Genomic DNA, 11020 nt, shown 5'->3' on the forward strand with positions numbered 1-11020 from the left:
ATCATATCTTAGTATGTTTTGGTTCAAGTATTTGAATTTTGTATTTCAATTCCGCCATGAAAATGCTGAATAAACAGAACTACTTCGCAATTTTCAAAAGTCTTCATCTTTCCTTTTTTTGGGAAGATTATTTCAAATATATTTCTTTATAATTCTAAACTGATGAAGTACAGATACAGAAGATAACAAAAAACCATAAATTATGTAAAAAGATAATTTGTATCACTCAGCTAGCCATGTCTAGAATTGAATATAGCATGAAAATGAAAATAAATCACGATATTTTAAAATTATCCGCCTAAGTCTGTTAAAAACTCAATAATTCATTATTAAAAGAGATGTATCTTCATATAAACATCATTTACTATTTCAAAAATATTAGTAGGCTGGGTTTACTTAATAAAGAAATATTTAATTTCATTTAAATTCAATCTTTTTAATTTCACAGGGTTTAAAAAAAGAGTGTTTCTAAAGCCCTTGAGTTCTGCGTTTAATTGTAATGTTGCTGGGGAAGGCAAATATTTAATAATCTTGAATATATATTTTTGTATATATAGAATGAATATATATATATTTTTGTACCTAGAACCGGGAGATAAAACCAGATTTCCTAAAACCCACTTCACATCAGGCCTAAATATATTCTTATAGTTTTTAATATTATAAGTTTTTAATTTTCAAGTTTTAAAAGTAAAAGAAAGAGGAATTTTTTTGCTTTTTGTTTGAATAGATAGCAAGCCCGGTCTAAAATTTATTATTAACAAGATATAGGCTTAAAGGTTAACGTTCGAATCGGGCTTACTCATCTTTAAATGAAGAGCTCAGTTTAAATTACAAAAAGAGTAGATCCACTTAATAATATTTGTCCAACCTAGGATGTCCACAGAATGAAACCTCTAGCTTAACATCAGACCCAGATTCTGCTTCTACAGATTCAGAATCAGAATATATTTCTGGGCTTCCGTACACTAACATTCACATTAGCTTCTCTTAATGGACTCCTACAGTGAGAATCAGAAAACACTACATTTGGTGTCGTCATCTTTTTATTTTAATAATGAAATTGCAAATTACAACATCCTGAGCGACAGGAACTATTATGAACTAAGATATCATTTAGAACAAATTTACTATAAAAGAGCTGATTACTCGTCTCCAAGGCTTATACTCTAATTTCCTAATGTGTTTTAAACCTGTGAACTTGTAAACCTTTATTAGTTCAAACTTTTAATTTTTAGGTTCACACATTGAACTTCATAATCTATAGTGTGTTTTTCAAACTTTTAATTTTTAGGTTCACACATTGAACTTCATAATCTATAATGTGTCTTTTAAACTTTTGTTTACCTTATTTCTGTAATCTATAATCGGAAAAATTCAGCCTTTTTAACGTTTTTTCATTTTAGTTTTTTTTATTTTAAAACTGTAAAGGTGGTTTCTGTAATGAAAGATGGCATTGTAGAGCTTCCAATGTTTACAGAGTAAGAAAACATAAAAATATTTGTAATTTCCAAGATCTATATTACCTCTAACAGTTAAAAGGAAGCTAAACAAGAGAAAACTTACAAAGATTTATCTTAGGAAATATTTATTTTTATCAATTTTATATAAAAATTGATTTAGTGGTCTGCATTTAAAGTTCTTTTCAATTGATTGATTAATCATTGATTGTTTGATTTATTGTCTATATAAATTAAGCTATATATGTTCCTTGCAGTGAAATAGGTAATGACTCACTGTGTCTCTCAACTCCACCTAAAAATATACAAAAGTTACATTTCCTGATTTTTCTTTTTTCTCGGATTTTTTTAAAGAAAATTGCTATAGCTAATAGTTTTACTTGAATATTTTTTGAAATACTTGTTGTTAAAGTATGATTTTACCAAGTTTAAAAAAGATTTTATCCTGAAAATTATGTGAACTAACCTATTGAGTTTGAAGCAGTACAAATATAGTCTCCGGTGTCCGACCAACTTTAATCAGTATAATTCGTATTTTAAAAATTGAAAAATTGAAAAATCAATTTTTTTGAAATGTTTAAATATTGGATAAAGAAATGCTCACCTCAAATCACAATCTTTACAACCTGATTTTCAAGTTTTTACTTTTTGATTAAATGAGTGTTAGCCACAAACTCTGATTTCTAATCCGTCTTTGCAACCCAATGTTGTAGACGTTAGATATTTCTAGCAATGAATTCTGGTAGATCAAATAGTTTAAGTTTAAAATATAAAAGGTCTAAACCAGAAGGTACCAATAAATATAGAGATTATAAATTTTTTGTTTGTGGCAAAGAGACAAAGGTACAACATCCGGTTAAAAAATTTGAAAATTAGAATCTGAGTCAAATACTCATTTTATTTTCTTACTGTTGAAACTGCAGTATCATAAAGTTTAGCAAATTCCTTTCTTTCATTGGTTTTCTTAACCCAATATATTTACTCGACCTTCTACTGCCATTCTTCAGTGCAAAAAATTAACTTTTTGCAATTTATATTTTACTGTTATTATTTGATTTCTCGGGGGAGAGTAAAGTGAAGGAATTGACATCTACATTCCACATTTTATTCTGGATAGAAAGTAATGAAATAAAAAAGCTGTAAAAAGAGTTCTGCTTTATAAACTATGTAGTAGATATATATTAATTAAAATTAGAATACTTTAACTCAAGATTAATAGATTTTAATTGCTTTTTAATAAGGAAAATTTTGTCCAAACAAAAGTCAATGCATTTTGAATATCCATCATGCCGGTGTTAAAGTCATTGAAATAAAACAAATTCTGCTGAGAGGGGGGGGCTGGTGTATTTTTTACAAGACTAGAAATATAATTTTCTTTATTATTACAATATTAAATGATTAATAACAATAGAAATAAAACTATGATATCAATCAAAATATTTGTTTGTAAATAATCAATAAATGTACTTCAAATTTGATATATATTACAAAAAATATTCCTGATATTATAAATATTTAAGGATCTCTCATTTCCTCGTATTTTTCTCTGAATAGAAATAATCATTATTTTACAGATAAAAGACAAAAAAGTGGATTTTGTTGCATTATAAAGAATTTAGTAAGATGCACTTTTCTTTTTTATTTAAAATGTATAATTTACAACGGTACCCTCTAGACCTTCATCATACCAATAATGTGGAAAATATCGTCTTTAATTTTTTTAACACACCCCCAGTCTGTTTAGGATTTGGCAATTTGCTAAAACAATTTCTTTTTAAAGGGAGTGTTCGCGAAAAAAGAAATGGGGTATAGGCTTAATGCGATAAAAAAGCGCTTTTGATCGCTGCTAATCTTACTTCTATCTGTTGCGTCTATAAGGAGAAAATTGTTAAAGACGACTCATACCGAATAACTTAGCGCCCATACAAATTGAGTAAATAGCAACACGACTTAGACCGTAAAAAATCAATTTAATTTCAAACAAATCATTCAGATATTACAATCTATAGTCATCGATTATCTTTCGCCACATATGTATATAGTGTATATTTTATAGTATTTTATTTTTTTAACAAACGTTTTAAAGGATTTTGAAAAATGTGATTGGTGCGCAGCATTCTTAGATAGTTGCGCAAGCAACAAGAAAAATAATCAAATTCAAAACAAATTAATTGAAAAATATTATAAAATATAAACTATATAAAAATGAGGCGAAAGATAATCGATGACTATGTTTGTTGGTACAATTTTGTATATAATACCTGTCCGTTGAGATTATGAGACCATTGATATAGAGGGGCGGGATTGCCATCTCCTAATTAATTGATTGGTTAGTCAGAAAATAGATTTTTAAATATTTGATCAATTAGTTATAAAATAGAGATTGAAAAATTTATTGAGCAAATAGTTATGAATTGATTAATTGATTTTTTACTTATAAATTTGATTAAAAAATAAGTGTTTAATTACGAACTTAAAAATGGAGCTGGTTGTGTAAAACGGNTATCTAGTTCTAGCTCTAGCTACTGCAGAGGGTGAAGTGGATACAAGGGTGGGGGGATCTAAATATAGATAAATATATCTAGTTCTAGCTCTAGCTACTGCAGAGGGTGAAGTGGATACAAGGGTGGGAGGATCTAAATAAAGATAAATATATCTAGTTCTAGCTCTAGCTACTGCAGAGGGTGAAGTGGATACAAGGGTGGAAGGATCTAAATATAAATAATTATAAATATATCCAACTATGGCTCTAGATATAGCAGACGAGGATACAACTTAATATAGATTATAGATAGATATATCAAACTCTAAAGCCAGATCTGGATATAGTTGATGCCATGTTGTGATGATCTATATAGCTATATATAATATATATCCATTTTTATACATAGATCTAGATAAAGAGAAAGGAACAAGAAAGCGCAGATCACTGGACTCGGGCTGATCTCCATATCCACAGTGAAAGCTTTTAAATATCTTTATCCGACAAATCACAAAGCACATGGATCAGTGATTTTTCCTGGGATTAACAATATTATAGTTTCGAATTCAACTACAATAAAAATTGATTTTAAAAATTTTAAAATAAACTTACACTGAACATCTAGTTGTATAATATTAGGCCCCGTCACTCCTAACTAAACAAATCAGAAAGATTAAAATGTCGCTTTTGCAATAATCTTATTCAGTTTCAAGTTTTCAAACAGGCATATTTGCCTGCCAAACTACTTGAGGTCTAAAGCAATGGCAAAAAAGTACAAGGCCAAGACAAGGTTAGGTTAGGAAGATAAGGAAAAGTACACTGACAATGGATCAAATGAAGAACTAGGATAATGATAAGGATATGGATAAGGACAAGGGCCACAACAAGGACAAGAACAAGACAAAGATAAAGACAATTACAAGGACTAGGACAAGAAAAAGGACAAGTACAAGGAAAAGGACAATGATAGGGCCAAGGACAAGGACAAAGACAAGGAAAAGATAAGAACAATGACAAGGACAAGGAAAATGACAAGGAAAAGGACAATGACAAAGACAAGGACAAGGTCAATTACAAGGACAAGGACAGGGACAAGGACAAGCAAAAAGACCTGAACAAAGATCAAGAAAAAGACATGACAAAGACAAGAACAAGGAAAAGGTCAAGGACAAGGACAAGGACAAGGACAAGGAAAAGGGCGAGGAAAATGAAAAGGTCAAGGCCAAGAACAAGGACAAAAACAAGGACAAGGACAAGACAAAGTAATATTACAAGTACATGTACAAGGACATCGACACGGCCAAGACAATGGCAAGGATAAAGACAACTACAAGGACAAAAGGCTAAGTATAAAGGACAATGACAAAAGGATTAGGATAATGATAAGGATAAAACAAGGACAAGGAAAAGACAAAGATAAGAACAAGAACAAGAAAATGGACAAGGATAAGGTCAAAAACAATGACAAGGGAAAAAACAAGGACAAGAAAAAAACAAGTGGAAAATGACAAAAACAAGGACAAGGACAAGAACAAGGACAAGGACTAGGACAAGATAAGCAAAAGAATAGAGGCACAAAGCAAGGACAAGGATAAAATGATAAGAAAAAAGGACAAGGACAAAAGGATTAGTCATCTTTTATACATGGTTTTGTGCTAGACAAGAATATATTCCCCAGTCATCTTCTATTACTGGTTTTGTGCTAGACAAGAATATATTCTCCGGTCATCTTCTATACCTGGTTTTGTGCTAGACATGAATATATTCCCCGGTCATCTTTTGATATTCGTTTAAACACAATTTCTTCTCCTTCAAAACAAAAGGTTTAAAGTTTGAAACATGAAAATAATTTATTTATATTTAAATGCTCTCAGATATTCTCATGGACTTAAAGATTATTACAAATTCCACCCAAAGCAATTGAACTGAATAAAGGATAAGGATCATTTTATTTTATTCATGAATATAAATTGTGGAATATAAAAATTCTTCTTCTCTATTTTGGGATATAGGATAGTGAGGGGAAAATGTCCAGGGCCTTCATATGAACACATTTTAAAGGGACTGAACATGTAAATTCTTGTGTCTATTTTCTTGTAAGGCCAATTTGTAATTTTTCCCTTTGTTCATTGTCTAAACAAGGGTAAGAATGGGATATCCTTGCTTTTCATAAAAACTGAGTTTTATTTAGTTTTTTCTATATTATTGGGTTGCAGAATTATTCTGCAAAAAAAACTGATTAAATTGTAAAATTTGACACTTTCCTTTTTCTTAAAGAAAAACGACGATTATCAGAAAATGAGTTTGGAAAAAAATCCATTACATTTTTTTGATGATTTAATTTCCATAGTTACCTCTTTTCCATTCTCCCATTGTACTCTCCTTTCTCCAAATCACCTAAAAAATATTTAACCCTATACAGGCTGACGTCTGGTTTACCCAAAATTATACATTTGTGAAAATCCAAATAAGCAAAAATATTTGCAAAGTTTTCTAGAATTAAATTCTTATTCAAGAAAAACTGAAAATTTGCTATTTCTCTTTACATGCATTTGAGTAAAAATCTATGCAGAATTTCTGCATAGATTTTTAGAATAGAATCTCCTTCCTTGTGTTAAAGGTTATTCAAAGAGCTGTAAAAAGTCGAAATCCAATCCAATCTCCAAAAAACATTCAAGAAAAACTGAAAACTTGCTATTTCTCTTTACATGCATCTTTGCAAAAATCTATGCAAAATTTCTAAGAAAAAAGGGTGCAATCTGCTTCCTTTTGTTAAAGGCTATTCAAAGAGCTAAAAAAAGTCGAAATTCAATGACAGGAAGTGGGTCTAAATATAGCTTTAGTCGTGTGAAGGTAAAACAAGGCATTCATGCAGTATGCCTGTGGACTCAGGCAGTTGGTATAAAAGCCCCGCTTCAATCTAAAAGTGAGGGTCATGTGATAATTATGAGTTATCTCCAAAAAACGCCAAGGGGGGTTGAAGGAACCCCCCCCCCCTTCAACCGGAAAAGGTTTAAGAATTTTTCCAGATTTTACATTTTTCGTATTTGAAGAAAGTATTTCTGTCCGCTACATAATAATTTTGAAAAAAGGCTTTTAAACTTATATTTTTACACTTTAACCCAAAATTTCATTTCAAAAGTTGATTAAAATGATGTATACATGTAATTCATAATAAAAATTCTTTGGAATTAAATTTAGTGAAATCAATGAAAATTTTTGTTCCATAATATTGATTATATTACAGTTTTTGTTGCTTGGTTCATGTAGGATATTTACATTGCTTAGCACAAAAAATCCACATTAAGCCTTATTTTTTTAAAAGTTAATTTTGATCTGTTGTTACAATTGATAATCTCAAAAGAATTAATTTTGAAATAATATTTTTTTCTCACTTTTTGACAAGATTTTGAACTTATTTATTATTTTGTGACCATACATTTATATTGTTTTATATAGAGTTGCGAGTCTAATCAAGAACGGTGTCATTTGATCCTTTATCTGATTAACGATATCGTTGTTATTCTTCAAAAAAGGTAAAATTCTGGAATTTTGATTGATTGTCCATGATGCATAAATCCGCAGATTACGTTTAAAAAAGAAACCACAATTGAAAATATAAAACTCTATGATGGGAATACAAGTATATCTCATTCAGCTTTGATCTAATAAAAGCTTAAATGGGATAAATTTATATCGAACATAAATGATTGCATTCCCTTATAATTTTGCTGACGCAATAAGTAAATGTTGTTTTTAATTGTGTACAGACAATTGTTACTCTGGTAGGATGTGATGTGTACAAAGAAATCTATATATGACAATACTTTTATTTTTTTAATAAGATTAGAGATAAATTTTAATTTTGAAATTTACTTGAAACCATATAAACATTCAAACCAGGCTAGGGTTCGGAATATATTATAAGCTGTAAGAGAAGAAAACCTAAAGGGACTGTAAGCGTAATTTCAAGTGATCTTCCATTTATAGAGAGCCATGTCCGATTTACAACGGTACCCTTTAAACCTTTATCGGACAACGATGAGGTGGATGCCCTCATTTGTAAAGCTGAAGTCGAGGTACAGTGTACTGTACACTCCCGCGGTTTGTTTAGCGCTTAATTTCTCTCGGTGCTATTCTGTAGGTATTCACAGCCGTTTCCAATTTCTCGTTATATAAATAAAAATATCTATAAAATCCTTAATCAAGCAACTGTTTAAAGGGTATCATTGTAAATCGGACATGCCACTTTATGGAAGGTCACTTGAAATCACGTTAAATGTCAAATTTGAGTTATATATAATTACGTTGATCATTTTGTTTAATTATTGAATGTAATAAACTATATTTTTAAAAGTTTTCTATCAAGACTTTAATTTTGTAAAATTTGATTCCAAAACCATTTTCTAAAATTGTAAAATTGTATACTTTAAAACGATTTCTTATCTTTTTCGTGTTTTTATTCTAATTTCTAGAATAAAGTCGAAAATATTTTATGAATAGGATTTAAGAAATATACACTCATAAACATTGCAGGGGGGGGGGCATGTGCGTCCCCCTCCTCTCTTAGTTGATGCCACATAACCTAGAACTAGACAAGCTGAATGTTTTAAACCTCAGTGATATGATAAATGTGTCCGCAACATAAATTTTAATTAATTGTTTCAAGCCCTGCAGCACACAAACCTCTAGTTAGTATTCTTTTTATACTTGCAGCTTACTCTCAGGCTGAGGGGGGGGGAGGGAGTCTGGCCCCCCTTCTAGTTTGTTTGCCTTAACACTCTCATTTTTAACACTATCACCTTGACATGTTTTTACTCTTAAGGAGAAGTATGCTAAAGGATTTTTTACAAAAGCATGTGTCACTTCTTAATACGTGTCAAAAACAGAACAAAAAACTTATTTGTAAATATTTATCCGACCTTTTTTAGACATTTTTCTCCAAATTTAATCCTTTATGCTCTATAAATGGAGCTAAAGGGTAAAGGAAATGAATTTTTGCCACAAATTATGATTGTCTAACCCTTTTATCTTCGCAACCCAACGTCATAGACATTAGGTATTTCAAACTACGAATTCTGGTAGAAGAAGTAATCTAATTTTGAAATATCACAGGCTTACATCATTAGGTTACAAAGATAAAGGAATGAGAAAATTTGAGTTTGTGGCAAAGACTCAATTCCTTACTGCTTGAATCGTTTAGTTTATGATTGAAAGGTTTAAAAACAATACTAAACTTGTGCATGCACTAAACACTAGGAGGCTATTTGTATAAAAGGGAGAGAGTATGTTTCCGGTGTGCCTCCTATGGCCAGTGGAACTTTGGGCGTATGTGGCAGTAATGTTATAAATTTGAATATATGATAAATATTCAAAAGCTTAAAGAAATATTGAATTTAAACCTCAAAGTTAAAATGAATGATGATGGTAAATGCTGAAGCACTTGTCATACAAAATTCAATTTATTATTAATTCAAGGAAATCCACGACAAAACTGAAAATCTGCCATTTATCATTTTCCATGGTCAGTGGACACAGTTTTACAATACACTTAGGGTTCTAACCTAATCTTTGGAGAATATAGTATTGGCCATGCATATAGAAATTCAAATTTACAAGTTTAAATTTGGACTTATAGGTTGTTATCGTTTACAAAGTAAATGAATACTAGCCACATTCTAACTTACAAATCTTTGCAACCTGATACCGTAGACCTCTGATATTTAAAACTTTGACTACTGGTGTATTCGATAATCAACTTTCGAAATATGAAAGTTTGAAAGATGACCCGTATACTTATTTTGTTAATTTCATGTTAAACTAAGCAGCCTATCAGCTGTAAATCTGTATTTTTAAAGACAACTGTAGCCGGACAAAAGTCGATTTTTCGATCAGAATTTTGTCTGCAACACTATACTAGACAGGACTTTTCTAAAGTTAACAAATTCTATGCATTGAGATTAATAACAAAATATGAATTAAATGTATTTGTTCCTGTGCTGTTATTTTATATCCAGGTCCTGCAGGTTTAATTTTTGTAAAGTTTTTCTCAAACTCTATACTTATACTTGGGATATCTAAATAGATTAAACTATATACTTATACTTGGGATATCTAAATAGATTAAACTATATACTTATACTTGGGATATCTAAATAGATTAAAAATATATCTAAAACCTGATGTGGTAGACCTCTCATATTTCAAATTATGATTTCTGACATAAAATATTCAAGGTTTTGAATATCACTGATGTACATCATTAGATTCCAAATACATAGATTAGATTTAAAACATTAGAACGGAGAAGAGTAATCAATTCTCTTCCGCTTGATTCTCTGGCTTGTAAGAAAAAATAAATATATCTTTGATATAATGATAATAAAGAGTATTGAGAGTAAAGGTTAAGATATATACATCTGAATATATTTATTTATAAATGGACATAATTGACATATAAACATACAATCACCAGACAGAAATATTTACACTAATATGGATAATACAATACATTGATATACTTCTAGGAATAGGATATTTTGATAAAACATACAGAACCTTTTCTAGATATATGTACTAGTAAAGGTTAAATATATGCTGTAGCTGTTGTAAGTTGAATATAACTAAATATACAAGGTGTCTCCGAAAAAAAGGTGTATTTAGGCTATTAAGCGTACTAAACATCATTGTTTTGTGTTAAAAATTTTTAAAATGCCGTTCTTCGACATTTGGTATAATATTCGAAAATGTGCTCGGTCTCATTTTTTTAGTTTTGAAAATTCTCAATTCTAACATTGAAAATGTGGAATTTATTTTATTCTGTCGTATAAAACGTAAAAGTACAATTATAATTCCATTTTCTTTAAACCTTTGAAAAGGAGACCGAGCACATTTTAGCATATTAGGTCTGCTTTTAAAAGTTAACACAGCATTTTAGAGAAAAATGTTAAATCAACGCCCCCCCCCCCATTTGTGGACATTGTACTTACCAGAAGCACTTTTTAGCCCATTTAAATGATGACTAAAAGCCTAAACACACTTTTTTCAGAGACATCCTGTGGCCTGTATATACATACTT

The 11020-nt window shown here is 30.0% G+C and overlaps 1 long non-coding RNA gene across 1 annotated transcript; it reads right to left on the reverse strand.

Moving 5' to 3' along the window:
* Positions 1-3974: 3974 nt before the first annotated feature.
* On the reverse strand, positions 3975-6341 carry LOC111715691 (uncharacterized). Its single transcript, XR_002768287.1, has 4 exons — positions 6297-6341; positions 5681-5751; positions 4555-4597; positions 3975-4021 (listed from the first exon to the last, which is right to left on the reverse strand). It is a non-coding gene; the product is annotated as an uncharacterized LOC111715691 (long non-coding RNA).
* Between the last annotated feature and the right edge of the window lie 4679 nt (positions 6342-11020).

The sequence above is a fragment of the Eurytemora carolleeae genome, unplaced genomic scaffold (assembly GCF_000591075.1).
Source record: "Eurytemora carolleeae unplaced genomic scaffold, Eaff_2.0 scaffold1825, whole genome shotgun sequence".
Lineage (NCBI taxonomy): Eukaryota > Metazoa > Arthropoda > Copepoda > Calanoida > Temoridae > Eurytemora > Eurytemora carolleeae.